The sequence below is a fragment of the Poecile atricapillus genome, chromosome 19 (assembly GCF_030490865.1).
Source record: "Poecile atricapillus isolate bPoeAtr1 chromosome 19, bPoeAtr1.hap1, whole genome shotgun sequence".
Classification (NCBI taxonomy): domain Eukaryota; kingdom Metazoa; phylum Chordata; class Aves; order Passeriformes; family Paridae; genus Poecile; species Poecile atricapillus.
In genome coordinates, this window is record NC_081267.1 from 3272632 (window position 1) to 3291055 (window position 18424).

An 18424-nucleotide genomic window follows, 5' to 3' on the forward strand; every position below is an offset into this window, starting at 1 on the left:
AGGGAAGGTTGCAACCCTTCTACTACGCCCTTGCCTCTGGGCCCCCCCCAGCAGCCCTACTTCCACGTCTAACCGCTCCGCGTCTCACCGCGCTCAGGCTGCCTATTTGGTGCCAATCCAAGCCCACAACGCAGCGCCCAGATGCACTCCGATGACTCCAGAGTCCTTCTGCCCGCAGGGTGTCTCTGGTCGGAGCGCCAAATATTGAGAAGACCCCCGAGCTGTTCACCAGTCTTCACAGAAGTAATCGTGAATGCCAGTTTATTTCTATCTTTAGCACACTTTTATAGGGTTCTACAGGGTCTGCGGGCAGAGCAAGCTACTCTTGGCTAACACACACAGTTTACATTTTTTCTCTTACACACAGGGATATTGTTTTGCTTTACTCTCTCTTCTGCATGAAGGTTTCAAGGACTTTAGCCCTTAATATCATGACTTATTTCAAAGGCTGGTTTGTGCATACAGGCCTTTACTAATATATAAAATATAGCAACAGCACGGGAGCAGCACTGGCAACACCAAGTGCTGCTGCTCCTGGGCACAGCTGCTGTGCCAGCACTGATCTGCCCCCAGCTCTGCACACAGACACTGCTGCTGCAGCTCCAGAGAAGGGAACAAAAGGGGGATCTCTGGTGAAAACTTTCCTGGGAGATCCTTTAGTTCCTTTAAAGCCATCAAGAGCACAGCCCCTCATTGGCACAGTCTGTGGCCACAGGGACGGTGGAGGGAGAAACAAAATGAGAAATGGCACAAATAATGACATTTTATTGTGGACAATATTGAAAAGTAAAACAACAGAAAAGATCCTTCAAAATTTTTGAATGAAATTTTATAGTAAGAAATTTCAGTAAGAAATATCAAAGATGACTTTTATTACAAGTGATTTGCAAAAATTGGCCAGCAGTTTAATGTTTCTGATACCATCCAGTCATCATTCTCCACACTGCAGCCTTGAGCTCTTGGTTCCTCAGGCTGTAGATGAGGGGGTTCAGGGCTGGAGGCACCACCGAGTACAGAATTGACGTCGCCAGATCCTGGGAAGGGGAGGAGATGGAGGGGGGCTTCAGGTGAGCAAACATGATAGTGCTGAGGAACAGAGAGACCACAGCCAGGTGAGAGAGGCAGGTGGAAAAGGCTTTGTGCCGTCCCTGCTCAGAGGGGATCCTCAGCACAGCCCTGAAGATCTGCACATAGGAGAAAACAATGAACACAGAACAGCCAAATAGCAAACAGGCACTGACTGCAATGAGCCCAAGTTCTCTAGTGTAGGAATTTGAGCAGGAGAGCTTGAGGATCTGTGGGATTTCACAGAAGAACTGGCCCAGGGCATTGCCATGGCACAGGGGCAGGGAAAATGTATTGGCTGTGTGCAGCAGTGAATAAAGAAAGCCACTGGCCCAGGCAGCTGCTGCCATGTGAGCACAAGCTCTGCTGCCCAGGAGGGTCTCGTAGTGCAGGGGTTTGCAGATGGACACATAGCGGTCGTAGCACATGATGGTCGGGAGGAAATACTCTGTTGCAGCACAGAAAACCAAAAAAAATACTTGGGCAGCACATCCTGTGTAGGTGATGTCTCTGGTGTCCCAGAGGGAACTGTGCATGGCTTTGGGCACCGTGGTGCAGATGGAGCCCAGGTCAGTGAGGGCCAGGTTGAGCAGGAAGAAGAACATGGGGCTGTGCAGGTGGTGGCTGCAGGCTACGGCGCTGATGATGAGGCCGTTGCCCAGGAGGGCAGCCAGGGAGATGCCCAGGAAGAGGCAGAAGTGCAGGAGCTGCAGCTGCTGCGTGTCTGCCAATGCCAGCAGGAGGAAGTGGCTGATGGAGCTGCTGTTGGACATTTGCTGTGGCTGCATATGGGGACCTGTTCATGAGGAAAAAGAGCAGTGACAAATCAGGAGAGACTGGGATTCACCCACCTTTGTTCCTGTGCTGGGAAAATCTTCACCCAGGTCCCTGTCTGAGCTCCAGCTGTGCTGTCTGACTGTTCCAGGAGCAGCCAGGCCTGTGCCTGGGGGCTCTCCAGGAGCCATCCCTGTCCTGCTGCCCCGGGTTTGTGGCCATGCAGGAGAGGGACAAGGCTGGAAATTCATGATTTGTCAGAGGATTCACTCCTAATGCAGAAAGGTTTGTTGCCATCTGCACACACACTTCTAAATTATGGCAGGAGTTGCTTTTAGGAATTGTCTTCTTACCCACAAATCATTCCTGGTTCTCTGAGGTCAGAAATCCCCAGCATTTCTGCTGCACTCAGAGTTTCCCACTGAGAGATGTGAGAGGCAAAGGATTCCCTGTGGCTTAGGGAAGGTGAGGGGCTGGATGGGCTTGTTCCCAACTGCCCTGGGTTTGCACCTTTGGCTGGAATCAGAGCACAGTCACACTCCTGTGTCACCCTCGCATAAACCAGACCCTGCCCAGAGCAGAGGGATCCCTGAATGTCTCACCCTCTCTAAAGGTCTCTGGGCAAGGTCTCAGCACCCCCCTCTGCCAAGGACACTCATAACTCCCTTGGCAGAACCAACAGCATTTCCTCAGCTGTGGCATCTCTGCCCTTCCCTGTGGGACATTCAGGGAACTCTGAGAGGCTCTGGCACAGATTTGCAGCCAGGAGGGCAGCTCAGAGCTTGGAAGGACACAGCAAGGAAATCCCCAGGTGTGCCCATGATGGGATCTCAGGGAGGGAGGCTCAGCTCATTCCCCTTTCCCATGGACTGCTTTGCCCACGGCCCCACAGGTCACAGGGAAGCTGGGACACCCCATTCCCATGGACACACCTGCCTGGCAGCAATCCCAAGGGCAGGGCCTGACTCAGCTGCTGCAGATGCCAGAACCTCCCTGAGAGCCCCAGATACCAATGACAATATCAGAGCAGTGCATTTAGGCTGTTTAGGAGGCTTCCAGCAGAGAGACTGAGCACCCAAACTTACAATTCTGGCATCTCTGTAAATGTTCAAACATTACTTTGCTCTTCCTGGTGTGTCCCTTTCAACTCAGAATGTTCTGTGATTCTGGGATTACAATTTCTCTTCTGCTTCTCTCATCCCCCTGTTATCTAAAATAAAAAGAGAAGAAAACTCCTTGCAACAGTGTTAGAACAGTAAAGTAAGAAACAGACTTTTATTGAAAGCTTCCAGGTGTCCCAGTGGAGATGTGGGACACCCGGCCCCTTATTTCAACAATTTATTAAGGCTGACTAATTATGATATTTAACAGAAACATTCAATAGGAGATTCAGTTGCCCCAGTTACACACCCCTGAGACAATCCATTAGAGTAGGTCCAAGGGTTTCTTTGCCCCACCTTCTGTTATGACTGTTCATATTCTGGTTAAAAAATAAAATATTCTTCTTGTAGCTCCTCTCCCTGATGATAAGACAATTTACTATTTCAGAAACGTATTTAGAAAAATGAGATTATTGTTCTAAAATCTAAGAGAAAGGTTAGGAAACATACTAGAGTTAATTAAGGATAATAGTTATAAAAGCATATAATAGTAGTTTAATAGAGTTAATTAAGGATTATAATTTTATAACTATATCATTATATAGATCTAAAAATATATTAAAAATGTACAAAAAGCAAAAATCTTTTGTCATCATCTCAACTTTCCCACCCTGCTTAAAGCAAGAAATTGAGCACAGTCTCAGGAATGCTCCTGATCTTTACAGCAATCCCAGGGCTCACTTTCTTTTGGGAAGTGTCCTCTGGAGCTGTGCCCAGGCAGGTCTGGAGCTGGGAGCAGCCCTGCCCCACACAGCCCCTCTCAGCAGCAGCACCTGCCCTGCTCAGGGTGGCTCCTTCCCCCCACAGCTTCTCCCCAGCGCTGGGAGCAGCTCCCCGGGCCGGCTGAGAGCTGTCCCTGGCAGGCAGCAGAGTCCCTGCCCCAGCACAGCGCCCTGGGCTGCAGGACCCTGCTCTGCAGGACAGCCCTGGGCACCCCTGGCTGCTCTACACAAGGGACAGGCAGAGAATGTACTCACAGAGTCTGTAGGCACTGGCATGTTCCAGCTTGAGGAGATGCCTCCAGGAGCTGCAGCTGCATTGTCCTGCAGCCAGAGGCTTCCTGTGTCAAGGGCTGGCAGTGATTCTGCCCCAGGCACTTCTCAGCACCTTCCCAGCCCTGACTGATTGAAGCTCTCTGTGCCTCTGGGCTGTGCCCAGGGTGGCTGCAGGCAGTGCCCCAGCCCTGCTGGGCTGGCAGAAGAGCTGCTCAGCAAGAGAAATGTGCTTTTGAAGCTCTTCTTGGTTTCCAGGAGCTGCCTCTGTGCCAGGAGCCCGGCCCAGCTCAGCAGCACAGACACAGCATCAGGACTTTAATGAGCCTCTTGGGGCTTTGTGCTGAGGCCCTGAACATCAGTCCCTGAGAGGGAGGGGAAGAAAGCTCTCAAGAACTCCAAGTCAGAATCCAACTCCAAAGTTTCTTTTCCTTTTAATGGGTCCCACTGAGGGACATGACTGAGAAAGTGTCCCCAGGCCCCAGGCAGAGCAGAGAACTGGAGGCACTGATGACAGCTGGGGACAAAAAGAAGCCAAGTCTTGGTGCCCTGGGCCACAGCAGCCAATGCTGTGCCAGCAAGGGCTGTGAGGAGACACCTTGTCCTGAGGCCCTGGGGCCTCCTGGCACAGCCCCAGCAAGGCTGGCCACTGTCACCCCCTTGGCCTGCCCTCAGCATCCCCCCTAGCCCACATGCCAGTGGCCTCAGGGATCTGCTGGAAGGAGTCCCTGGGGAGCCTTGCTCAGGAATGGCCCTGGGGGGCTCCTTCATGCTCCCAGGGACTGCAGCTTTTTCAAAGGACTTTGGCTTTTGCCTTGGAGTCTCTGAGAGCTTTGTGCAATCCTGGCCTCCAATTATCTGCTGTAATTAGTCCCTTGAGAGGCTTTGTCAGTAACAACACTCAGTGGGGCTTATTAATTCTTCAAGGTACTTCAATGATTTTAAGATACTTGCTATCTCCTTTTGATACAGACTCTAAGAGAAGTTTGTGCAATCAGGGCCCCAATTATCTGCTTTAATGAGTCCCTTGGGAGCTTTGCATTGACACTCAGTGGGGCTCATCAAGACTTTGAGATACTCAGGTTTTTTTCAGCTACTTTGGATTTTCCTTTCCACACTGAGTCTCTGGGAGTTTTTGTGCAATCCTGGCCTCCAGTTCTCTCCTCCAAGGAGTCCATGAGGAGCCTGTGTTGGGGATGGACCTCAGTGGCACCCATTACTGCTTCGAGAAACTTTGGGTGTTTCCTCAGACTTGGACTCCTGGAAAGGTTTGTGCAATCTCCTCTCAGGCCCTGAGGTTCAAGGGCTCAGCTCCAAATGCACCACGGGGCTCATTAGGATCAAGCAAGTCCTAACAAACCATGGCTGTGCCTTGATTTCCCTCTGGTCTGGTGCAGTTCTTAGAAAGTTTCCTACAATAATTATGGAGAAATAGTTCAAAGAGCTTCTAAGAAATATGTATTCCTGTTTAAAAGGGTTTCTTTTATTCCTGTTCTCTTTAGAGCAGAGATGATTGCAGCATTCAGTGATGGATATTGATCCAGGGTCTCTCCTAAGGAGGTCTGGCCAGGTCAGAGAAGCTGTGCCTTGAGGTCTGACCCAGTGGGGACAACCTTTCTCCACATTCCCCAGCCCCATCCTGTCTCTCCTCCCTCACCTGGGACCTGCTTTGCTCAGAGAACTGGCTGCACTCAGGCAAAGAGGGGTTTTCCTTCCTTGATTTTGTCAATCTAAAACTGCTGAGTTTCCCCATGGAAAACAGACACCCTCCTCAAGTGTGTGCCAAGCCCAAGGTGCCACCAAGGAGGTTCCCCTTCCCCAAGGCAGAACCACACAAGGAATGTTTCAGACACACAGGGAGTTCTACAATAAACACAACCCCAGAGTTGGCTGAAGGCAGAATTAGAGCAGCTGGTGAAGAACAGACAAGCTTCGAACTCCTTGCAGCTGAAAGCACCAAGTGGGTTGTTGGGAGGTGAGTGAGTGAGGCAAGAGTGAGGGAAGGGAAATGCAGAGAGCCCTGGAAGTGCTTCTGTGCAGACAGGCTGCTGCAAGGGCAGCATTGGCCTTCTCTGGGGGGAACTGTGAGGGGGGTTCGGTGCAGAGTGACCTCGCCAGTGATCTCACAATACCCCCTGTGATGTCATACAGCCACCTGGGATGTCCCAGCCCACTCAGTGATGTCACACAACCTGCCCCAGGATGTCACACCACCACTCTGTGATGTCACATCCTGCTCTGTGATGTCACAGCATCTCTTACATGTCACAAAACCACTTCATGATGTCACATATCCTCCACACAGCCACGTTTGATTTCATAGTTCACTATATGATCTCACAGTTGGCACTTTGATGTCATACACCCTATCCTGTGATGTCACATGGCTCTTCTATGATGTCACTGCCCACTCTAGGATTTCATATCACAACCATGTGGTGTCACAGTCTGGTCTGTGATGTCACACAATCAATCAGTGATGCCACAGCCTTCTCTGTGATGTCATATATCTAATGTCAAATGTCACAGTCCTCTCTGTGATGTCACAGCCTTCTCTGTGATGTCACAGAATCCCCTCTATGATGCCACAGCTGCTCAGTGACCTCACACAACAAACTCTGTCATGTCACAGCCCCATCTGTGACCTCACACAACCCACTCGGAGCTGTCACACAGCCCCTTTCTGACATCACAGCTGCTCTGGGGCTCCAGGACACAGCCACCGAGGTGCTGCTGTGACACAGCCCCCTCTGGGACATCCCACAGCCCCTGCCAGTGCTGAGCCCCTGGGAGCTCTGTCTGGGCCTGCTCGTGTCCCTGAGCTGCCCTGGCAGGGCCCCAGCCCTGCTGGGCTGTGCTCAGGAGCTGCTCCTGGCCAGAGCTGTCTCTCTGCAGCGCTGCCCTTGCCAGGATCTGCCTCTGGGCCAGGAGCCCGGCCCAGCTCAGCAGCACAGACACAGCACCAGCACTTTCATCACCCTCTTGGGCCTTTGGGGCTCTTTGCATCACACTCAGTCCCTCAGAGTGTGCTCCAGAAACTTCTCAAGAACTCAAACACAGACAGAAACACTGAAGTTTCTTGTAGTTGAAATGAGAGACACGAGTGAGAAAGCGTCCCCAGGTTCCAGGTAGAGCAGAAGACTGGAGGCCCTGATGCCAGCTGGGGACAAGCAAGGGAAAGGTGTCTGTGGTGCTGAGCAAAGCTGGATGTGTTTCAGGAATGCCAAGGGCCAAGGGCTGAGCCCCAGCCCCTGGCAAGGCAGATGCTGTCCCTCCCTCATTGCTCAGGGCTCTTCCCGGGGCACTGGCATGTGGGGATGTGCAATGCCAAGGGCAGCACCATGGGGCGGCCCCTGCCAGGCTGCTGAGCAGGGACAAGGAGGCAATGAGGCCCCAGGGCTGCCAGGGTCACTTGTCCCCTGCTGGCCTCAGGCCCAGGGCCAGCAGCCATGGCCAAAGGGCTGCACAAGTTGCCTCTGGCAGGGCCTTTAAGCTGCTAAGCCCTGAGCCCTCAGCCTCTGCCTGCTGCTTATGTGATGAGGCCTCCAAACCCCATCCTGGGAGATTTTTGGGTCCTCTCCATGGTCTGTGAAAATGGAAGCACTGGTCAAAGTTATTTTCTCCCAAATCTTGCAGTGACAGGGATGAATATCTTTAAAGTGATCAAGAGTTAAATTAGATTTTTTAGAAGGAGGAAAAATTTTAATCAGGTATTTTATGAGAGTGGCACAAAACTGCAACTGCTTTTCCAGACAAGTCGATGCCCCATCCCAGGAATGCTCCAAGAGCAGGATCTCTGTGCAACCTGACACAGTGAAAGCCCCTCCCGTCCCCAAGGATGGAATTCCTGTTGTGTGGGTTCTCTGATGTGCTGGGTGCCCTCAGAGTGCTCCTGGCCAGAATGTCTGCTGAGGGCCAGCCAGGCTGCTGCAGTGGCAGTGACCTCACAGCCATCACCATTGCAGCCATGTCCCCTGGGCCTGGCTCTCCCCTTTCCTCTGCCCCTGCCTTGTCTCTGCTGCCATGAAGAGTTGTTTCATTATTATCTTGTCCCCAGGGTGCTGGGGCCAATTGCTTCCCAGTCAGGCTCCTGGAGCAGCAGTGGCTTTTCAGAGCCCAGCCAGAAATGAGCCCTGAAGCAGCAGCTCTGCAGTGCTGGCCACCAGGCCGGGGTGCCAAGGGAGCCTTCTGGCCATGGCCTGGAAGCAGCTGCTGCTGCCCAGGTGCCTTTGGTGCCTCAGGCTGTCCCTGGCACAGCTCCCAGCACGGCACTCTGCACTTGTGCCCGAGCCCTTCCCTGGGTTGGGGCTGGCCTGGGGCTTTTCCTGCAGCGGGATCTGCCCTGGCCATGGCACAGGAAAGGCAGTTCCTGTTGGAGCAGGAGGCTGTGCCTGGAATGGGCTCAAACAACTCCAGCAAGGCCCTGTTTACTTCAAAATTGCTTCCTAGAGCACTATAGTCTAATAATTGTTATAGCTCCTATACTGTGGAGTAAATAAATCTTTTTCTTTATTTACTCTGTGGTGTAAATAAACCATGTTCAGAATCAGTCACAGTTGTATTTATATAAATATATCTGATATTCCATTGTTAATCATGTGGGACAAATTGCATTAGGGTTCAATTCTACATGTCCAACATTTACACATAAACCTCTGACAAACTCGGGCTGGGATTGAATCCAGCTGCTCCCAGTCTCCTCTCTTACAAAGAATTTAAAAGTCTAGGTGACTTGGAGGAGTTTGAGGATCCCTGGTGGCTGTTTGGTGTAATTTCTCCACCTCATGACTCAACAGGTGTTTCTCCAATAAAGAAATAAAGCTTTAGCCTGAAGCTCCCACTCTGCCCATGACAGGAAGCCCTGGGAGTGTCTGTGACATCCCGGCTCTTTGGCAGCCTGGGGACTCCTGGGATGTCACCATGGGGTCCCTGGGTGCCTGTGACAGAGCGGTGCCTTTGCAGCCCAAGGTCCTCTGGGATGTCACCATGGAATTGCTGGGACTGCATCTGACCACACGGATCTTCAGCATCCCCAGAAACCCCTGGGAGGTCTCTGTGGAAGCCCTGTTTGTGCCTGTCTCAGGCCTGGAGCCAGGGCCCATTGCCATGGCAACCATTTGCAGTCCCATCCCCAGGCTCATGGGATCCCAGAGCCACAGAATTGGCTGAGTTGGGAGGGAGCCATGGGGATCCTCCAGTCCAACTGCTGGCCCTGCACAGGACACCCCAACAATCCCAGCCTGGGCCTGGCAGCGCTGGCCAAACGCTGCTGGAGCTCAGCCAGCCCTGGAGCTGGGAGCCTTCCCTGGGGAGCCTGTTCAGTGCCCCAGCAGCCTCACGGGAAAAACCTTTTCCTCACATCCAGCCTAAACCTGCCCGCCTCAGCCCCAGCTGCTCCCTCCACTCCTGTCCCTGGGCACCAGAGGGAAGAGGTACCCACAGCCCCCAGCCAGGGACCCGCTCCCAAGGCTGCTGCCATGGCAACCAGGCCTGGCACCAGCTGGGATGCTCAGTTTCCACGGGCTGGGCTTCAGGAATGGGATTCCCCAATTTCCTACTCCTGCTAAAACAGCATCGCTGCTCTCTTCCCACCCACCTCCCATGGAAAGCACAAAAGGCAAAGATCCCAGGCTGGGATAAGAACAATTTATTGAGAACAGCAACGAGATAAGGAACAAACAGGAACAGAAATAATTTTGATAACAGAAGGGATAAGACAAACTATTCACAGAGAAAACTAAAATGCCACCGACTGCCTCTTCCTGGCCATATATTTCCTCCTACCTGGAAAGGACACTCTTATCCTCAGGTGAGAGAGAAGGAGTCCTTTTCCTGCCCCTGGCAATGACCTGAGATGGGATTGAATATAATGACAGGGCCATGGTCAGACTCTCATGTTCTTTGATCCCACATTATGTCATTGCCATGGGCAGGAAAAGCTACAGGTGTCTTCCCAGCATGGATCACAGGGAACACGGATCACCAGGTCTCTTCCCAATGTGGATTCGCCAAGGGGGGATGAAGCTGGAGCTGTGTAGAAAGCTCTTTGTTCACTTTGGGGCATTTACAGGGCTTCCCTTACTGGTGCCTCCGTTGGTGTCTGGTCAAGTTAGAGCTCTGGGTGAAGCTCCTCCCACACTGGGGACACTCGTAGGGCCTCTCCCCAGTGTGGATGTGCCGGTGCCTGATGAGGGTGGAGTTGTGCTGGAAACCCTCCCCACACTCGGAGCAGCGCAATGGCCTCTCATCCGTGTGAATCCGCTGGTGCACAAGGAGAGTGGAGCTCCTGTGAAACCCCTTCCCACACTCAGGACACTCGTAGGGCCTCTCCCCAGTGTGGATACGCTGGTGGATGATGAGGTGGGAGTTGCAGCTGAAGCCCTTCCCACATTCCCCACACTCATAGGGCCATTCCCCAGTGTGGATCATCTGGTGGCAGATCAGGGTTTTCCTCTGGCTGAAGCTCTTCCCACACTCCAAGCACTTGTAGCGCTTCTCCCCATCCTGAAGCTGCTCATGGACCACCAGCTCAGAGCCCTGGCTGGATCTCTGGCTGCCGTCCCAGCACAGGGTGGGTCTTTCCTCCTCAGAGCATGTTGCCGCCCATATTGCTTGGTTTTATTAAGTTCAGAGGTGGTTTACCCCAGTTGCTCCCCGGTCATAAAGAATGGTTTGTCCCCAGGTGCCCATCATGGTAAACCCTTCCCATTTTTCCAGATTGTTCCCCATCCATCACCCTAATCCTGCCCCTAAGCCCTGTCAATCTATGTGAACCCCCACCTTTTGTTCCAGTTCTTTCCCTGCCTATCATCCCTTCCTCGACGCCCTATTGATTGTACAGTTGCTTTCCCCCCCCCCGGGTCCCTACCATTGGTCCTGCATATTGTAATCCCCACCCTTAACCCCTCCGTTGCTGTTGTCCCATTGGTCACCATACGAGCTGCCCACGGTCCTTAAAACCTGGCGCATGGGGGTGCCCAGGGTCTCGGCTCAGACCTCTCCCCTGTGATCCCAGCCCTGCACCTGTTGGAATAAACTTGTTCCTGGGAAATCGGAGGAGTTTGAGCACTCTTTCTCCCTTCGCCGCATCCCGTGTCGCCCTGTAAGCCACAATGCCAGAGCGCAGAGGAGCTCTGGAGGTTCCAGGTTGAGCCTCGCAGTGCTAGCCTGGTTCCCCACTCCTGCCGCTGACATCGGCCACAGCTAGCCGAGGCAAAAGAGGCCGATTCGGGCAGCGACAGATGACGCTCAACGCGGGGCCTCTCGTGAGGCGTGGAGACCCCCGGAGAAGTCGGTGAATCTACGCACTTGTGTGGATTTTACAAAAGACTGTGAGCGGCAGCTACCCCGGTAGAGCAGACTCATTTTTGTCGAGTGCTGCTCCCGGGGATCGAGGCGGCAACCGTCGACGTGCCGACGATCGCCTCGGGGTTTGTGGACGTCTCCTGCAGCACCGGTCCGGAATTGGGTGAGTAGCCCCACGTGGGGGACGAGGGGGTGTGCAAGTGTGTGCAGCTCCCCCTGCTGTGTGTTGGTGTGCAGCTCCCCCTGCTGTGTGTTGAGAATCCCTCGGGGAGGGAGTGTGGGGTAGCCCGGTTCAGACCCGTACTTTGTTACGTGTGCCTTTAGCTGCAGGGGGTGGTGGGAACTGCTGTACTGGGGTTAGAAAGATGGGCGCACGTCTGTCAGCACAGCAAAAAAGAGTTTTCTACCAAGTTGTGGGTACCCTTGAAGGAGAGAGTAGACGGTTTTCTCGTGGGAGGGTGAAACAGTTTGTGAGATGGCTGTTCCTGCATTTCCCCAACTTCACCCCAGACAGAGCAAACACCGTAGAGTTTTGGAATGAAGTCGGAATAAAGTTAACAGAGTTAGTGAATGAAGGAGATACATCGGCTGACAAATTTGTAACATTGTTTATCTTAATTCAGTCTGCCGTAATAAAAGAAAAAAAAATGAGGCAGGAGCAAACGCCACAAACTGCCCCAGTTTCCCCAGTTTTCCCATCCCCGTGTTCCTCTCCCCCTGATCCCGAGTTGAGGGAGACCTGTGGAGCGACCTGCAGGGCAAATTGTCCTGTTCAGGGTTCCCCCAAGGGTAACAGGATGCCTGGCTCCCCACGTCTCTCCCAGAACCCCTGCCCTGGTAGCCCTGGCCAAGTTACCAGAGCACTTTTCCATTCCCCCGTCTCCCCAGTTACAAACCCTCAGCTAAACATTCCCCAAGTTGCAAGTCCCCAGTTTTCACCCTCAGATCCCCGTGCCTCAGTTTCCCCCAGTTTCCAATGTTCCCCTGTGTTCCCCTACCCCTCTCCTAACCCTCAAGAGGGCTCCCGGAGGGCACAAGATGGCGGGGACCACATGGCTGGGACCTTCCCTTGTGCCTCTTCTCCCCATAATCCCTTTCAGACCCCCAAGAACAACCCTTTCCTCCCTGGCTCCACCCTTTCTCCCTACCCTAACTCCACCCAGTTCCCCTCGAAAACCTCCTCCTCCTCAGGGGCGGGCCCCTCTGAAGTCATGCACCTAAACCCCGCCTTTTCTGATTGCCGCTCCTCCCCCTTGCCCTCCTCCTCAGTCGGTCCTCCAGTCCCGCCCCTTCCGGCTCCTGGTTCCCACGCCCTTTCTTCCGGTTCCCACGGTCCCACACCCGGTTCCCATGCTTTGGGAGCTAGAGGTGGTAAGCCTGGAAGCCAGAACCCGGAACAGGTAGAAATCCCCCTTGCCGCACCGGTGACTTTTCGTGGAAGGGGTGGGCGGTCCCGGGAATGGGAAGCCCTCTCCTTCCAAATTAAGAGGGAGCTGTGCAAGGCACAGAAGGAGTTTGGGAGAGGTAGTGAATATTTTAAAGGTCTATTAAAAGCTACCTTTTCTGCGAACGAAATGGTGCCCAGTGATCTGAAGGAGTTGTTTTCCTGCCTACTCTCCACAGCTGACTTCAGGTTGTGGAAACAGGGGTGGAAGAGATCATTAGAGACCATCCTTCCAAGCCTCTTGCACAGTATTGATGGATGTATAGATGGAGTCCCTCTGACTTTAGATCACTTGTGCAGTGAGGGAAATTGGGACAAGCCAGAGGAGCAGGCCAGGGTATTACCCCGGCCTGTCCTGATTAAAGTCATGGAGGCCGCAGAAAAGGTTTTCAATACATTACCTGAGGAGGGACCCCAGATAAATTTAATGAGTATTTTCCAGCTCCCTAATGAACCTTTTAATAAGTTTATCAATAGATTGCAAGCCCAGGCAGAGAAGCAAGTAGAAGAGGCAAATCTACAAGAACAGCTTGTATTAGAAGTGGCAAAAGCCAATGCCAATGACATTTGTAAACAGATAATTTTCAGTTTGCCTCTCTACCCAACCCCGACACTAGACATCCTCATCGAAGCCTGCTCCAGGAAGGTGCCGATGATGGGGATGTCCAGAGCCATCCCACCGCAACAGTTGAGACGAGCGCCTACTGTAGCAGTGACGCAGTTTCCACCATCACCAGCGCGTCAACCACTGTGTTTCCGCTGCAGGCAACCTGGACATCTAGCTAGGGACTGCCCGGCAGGGCATCCTAGCCAAGGGAGCAGTGCGGGGGCGAGGGCAAACAATACAATAATAAAAAAAAACTAGGAGAGCTGCGCGAGCCTGCCCCGCGCGAAGCGATAAATGGGGCAGGTCTTGCGGGGGAGGGGGGCTTTTCACATCAGGCTTGGACACCCAACCGGACGCGACATCTAACCACCACCAAGGACATCCTCTTTCAAACCCAGCACTGGACAGTAGTTGCTGTGGATCCACTGGAGGGAGGCAAGAAAAACACTGGATGTGACTGTAAGTACATCGCCATCAGGGACACTAAACACACACCCCCAGAGATTGAGATCTCCCCGATCACCTTCCCAGAGGGTCCGGAAGATCTCCTCCTCTTAGCGCGCTGCATTCACCCACCATATTTTCTCCCGAAGGGGCAAATCATAGCCCAATACATTCCTGTCCCGGAGGGAGTCCCAGTGGACGACCACGCACCAGGCGTCTACTGGACTGAAATAGTGGGTGAGGACAAACCCATCATCGATTGCAGCATCAAGCAGGGTGCGGAATCTGTCCATCTGAAGGGTCTGCTTGATACGGGGGCAGATGTGACGATCATCCCCCAGAGGAGATGGCCGTCACATTGGGAGCTGCAACCTGTGGCAGGGAAAATTCAGGGTATAGGGGGTACTCAATTAGCGCAAGTATCAAGGAGCGTAGTGCAAATTATGGGGCCGGATGGGCAATTGGCAAATTTACGCCCATTCATTGCGGATTTCCAGGTTCCCTTGTGGGGGAGAGACCTTATGTCACAATGGGGGGTAAAGATTGAAATCCCGAAAACCCCTCGGGATTTTTAATAGCGGCCACTGTAGAGCGCCCCTTCCAAAAACTTGATTGGACCACTGATGAAGCAATCTGGATTGATCAGTGGCCGCTTCGAAAAGACAAATTAAGGGCGCTCAGCGAGCTCGTGGAGGAGCAATTATTAAAAGGTAATATTGTAGAGACTACCAGCCCTTGGAACTCCCCGGTATTTGTTATCCGGAAGCCGGGGAAAGACAAGTGGCGGCTCCTTCACGACCTTCGTGCCATCAATAAGATCATTGTTGACATGGGACCCCTCCAACCAGGGATGCCTACTCCAACTATGCTCCCCCGAAATTGGGATCTGGCCGTAATTGATATAAAAGACTGCTTCTTTCAAATTCCCTTGCACCCTGATGACGCCCCACGGTTTGCCTTCTCGGTGCCCACCCTCAACCGAGAAGCCCCAATGAGGAGATTCCACTGGCGGGTGTTGCCACAAGGCATGAAGAATTCACCCACCATCTGCCAGTGGTATGTTTCCTCATTGCTGTCTCCCGTGCGCAAAGAGATGGGGGAGGTCATCATCCATCACTATATGGATGATGTCCTAGTGTGCGCCCCCCATGACGATCTACTCACCCGATCACTTGACCGAGTGGTTAAGGCTTTAACATCTGCAGGCTTTCAACTCCAGGAGGATAAAGTTCAACGGATGCCACCCTGGAAGTATCTGGGTCTGCGGATTGCTGAGAGGACCGTTGTGCCTCAAAAATTGGCAATAAACAGCAATCCGAAAACCTTGTCAGACCTTCACTCGCTGTGTGGGACCTTAAACTGGGTCAGGCCTTGGCTGGGCCTTTCCACTGAAGACCTAGCCCCCCTCTTCACACTTTTGAAGGGGGAGAAGGAGCTGAGTTCTCCCAGGACCCTGACCCCAGAAGCGAGGAAAGCCCTGGAGAAAGTAGAAGAGGCCCTTGTTGAAAGACAGGCGCATCGGTACGAACCGACCCTGCCTTTTGAGTTTATTGTGCTCGGGAGAATGCCACACCTCAGTGGGCTGATTTTTCAGTGGGACCAGGGCTCAAAGGATCCCCTCTTAATCATAGAGTGGGTTTTCTTGAGCCATCAAAGGTCCAAAAGTGTCACCCGGCCACAGGAGCTGATGGCTCAGCTCATCGGGAGAGCTCGGGCCAGGCTTCGGGAGATGGCTGGGTGCGACTTTGCATGCATTCGGGTACCAGTCAGCTTGTCTCGGGACAAAGAGTCCCCAAATAAGCTGACAAAAGAGATGTTTAATCAGTTACTTCGGGAAAATGAGACACTCCAGATTGCTTTAGATAGTTTTGAGGGCCAGGTCTCTGTTCATGCCCCTGCCCACAAATTTTTCAATTCCAAATTCGAACCAATTCCAAAAGAAGTACGGAGCAGGAAGCCCCTCAAAGCCCTGACTGTGTTCACTGACGCATCCGGGGCATCTCACAAGTCTGTGGTGACTTGGAGAAATCCTGAGACTCAGCAGTGGGAAGCAGATGTTCAATATGTGGAGGGATCTCCACAGGTTGCTGAGTTGGATGCAGTCGTCAGGGCCTTTGAGAGGTTCTCTGAACCTTTCAATTTAGTCACTGATTCGGCCTATGTTGCAGGGGTGGTTGCCAGAGCGGAACACGCTGCCCTGAAGGAGGTCTCTAACCCAAAATTGTTCGAGTTGCTTTCTAAATTAATATATACTGTTTCCCACAGGAAGCAACCATTTTTCGTGATGCATGTGAGGTCGCACACAGATCTCCCCGGCCCAGTAGCCGAGGGAAACCAGATGGCTGATTCCCTCGCTGCCCCTGTTTCCATGGCTCAGCTCCCTGATCGGTTCCAACAAGCTAAGCTGAGCCACCAAATGTTCCATCAGAATGTGCCTGGCCTGGTCCGCCAATTCCACCTGCGGCGGGATCAGGCCAGAGCCATTGTGGCCACATGCCCCCATTGCCAGACCACTGTCATGCCCTCTCTAGGGGCGGGAGTGAACCCTCGAGGCCTGGGGAGCTGTGAGGTGTGGCAGATGGATATAACTCACATTCCCGAATTTGGCGGGCTGAAATTCGTACATGTATCCATAGACACTTTCTCAGGGGCAGTCTTTGCTTCTGCCCACACAGGAGAGAAAGCCGAGCATGTCTGCAAACACCTCTTGCAGGCTTTCTCTGTGCTGGGGGTCCCCAAAGAGCTAAAGACAGATAATGGCCCAGCATACATTTCCAGGAAACTGGAAGAATTCCTGCAGAGTTGGGGAGTGACACATAAGAGAGGCATCCCACACTCCCCCACCGGCCAAGCGATTGTAGAGCGAGCCCACCAGTCGCTCAAACGCGTCCTAAAACGTCAATGGGATTCAATGAAAGGTTGCGCCCCTCAGGATAGGCTATCAAAGGCGCTGTTTACTATCAATTTTCTGAACTGTACTGATACTAATCCCAATCCTCCAGTGGCACTGCACTTTAACTCCACCAGCAACTACAAGCTCCAACATCGCCCTCCAGTGCTGGTCCGGGACCCAGAGACCCAAAAGATCATGGGTCCATTCGATCTGGTGACCTGGGGGCGAGGTTACGCTTGCGTCTCCTCGCCCCAGGGACTAAGGTGGATCCCACAAAAGTGGGTGAAACCTTATGTCCCAAAACATCCTACCAGGCCACCAGATGAGCAAGAGGATGTCGCTGTGTCCGTGCAGGCCGCCCCAGTAACCCCCGAGGGCGACGAGGAGGAGGAATGTCTCGAACCCCTTTTCTCTATTGATTTTTTGCTCTCCCTTTATGTTAACTGAAGTATTTGTTTTCCTTTAATTTTAGAGAGCCATCAGAAGGATGACCACCCCGAACGTCGCACTGGCCACCGTGCTCCTGCAGGATGGGGTGTCTCCGGATGGCTCTCTTCTGTTATAAGAACCATATTATAGATTGTTTTTGTAAATTTTATTAGGTACATTCGCGGTGTTGCGGAAGTGTTTAATTCAATTTATCCTTTCTTTGTTATTCCCCCCACGGCAAGTTAACTATGTTGATGTAAACCCTCTTTCCCCTCCTCCTCCTCTTCCCTCTCCCGCTCCTGAATGGTTTGCTGTACCCTCTGCTCCCCTAGACCCCACGCCTTCCTCTGTTTCTTAAAAGGAAAGGGGGAGATGTTGCCGCCCATATTGCTTGGTTTTATTAAGTTCAGAGGTGGTTTACCCCAGTTGCTCCCCGGTCATAAAGAATGGTTTGTCCCCAGGTGCCCATCATGGTAAACCCTTCCCATTTTTCCAGATTGTTCCCCATCCATCACCCTAATCCTGCCCCTAAGCCCTGTCAATCTATGTGAACCCCCACCTTTTGTTCCAGTTCTTTCCCTGCCTATCATCCCTTCCTCGACGCCCTATTGATTGTACAGTTGCTTTCCCCCCCCCCGGGTCCCTACCATTGGTCCTGCATATTGTAATCCCCACCCATAACCCCTCCGTGGCTGTTGTCCCATTGGTCACCATACGAGCCGCCCACGGTCCTTAAAACCTGGCGCATGGGGGTGCCCAGGGTCTCGGCTCAGACCTCCCCCCTGTGATCCCAGCCCCGCACCTGTTGGAATAAACTTGTTCCTGGGAAATCGGAGGAGCCTGAGCACTCTTTCTCCCTTCGCCGCATCCCGTGTCGCCCTGTAAGCCCCAACGCCAGAGCGCAGAGGAGCTCTGGAGGTTCCAGGTTGAGCCTCGCAGTGCTAGCCTGGTTCCCCACTCCTGCCGCTGACATCGGCCACAGCTAGCCGAGGCAAAAGAGGCCGATTCGGGCAGCGACAGGCACCCTCCTCTCCCAGGCTTTTGCAGTGTCCTTGGCCATCCCTTGGTGACAAGGCCCTCTGGCCCATGACCACGGGGACTGTGTGGGGCACCCCAGGCACAGGGCACAAACGCTGTTTGGGGGCAGCTCACCTGGCCAGCACAGCCACGGCACAGTGGTGCGTGCCAGCACAGAGCAGCGTGTCCCAGCCACACTCATCTTCCACTGCCGCCACCACATCCTCATAGTGCAGTCGGCAGAGCAGGGCCTTCAGGGTCTGCACTGCAAACCTGTGTGCACAGCAAAGCCCA

General features: G+C 53.0%; 1 pseudogene; it reads right to left on the bottom strand.

Annotated features, from left to right (window-relative positions):
* The window catches only part of LOC131586325 (uncharacterized), a 1027770-nt pseudogene that overhangs the window by 208574 nt on the left and 800772 nt on the right, over positions 1-18424 (bottom strand).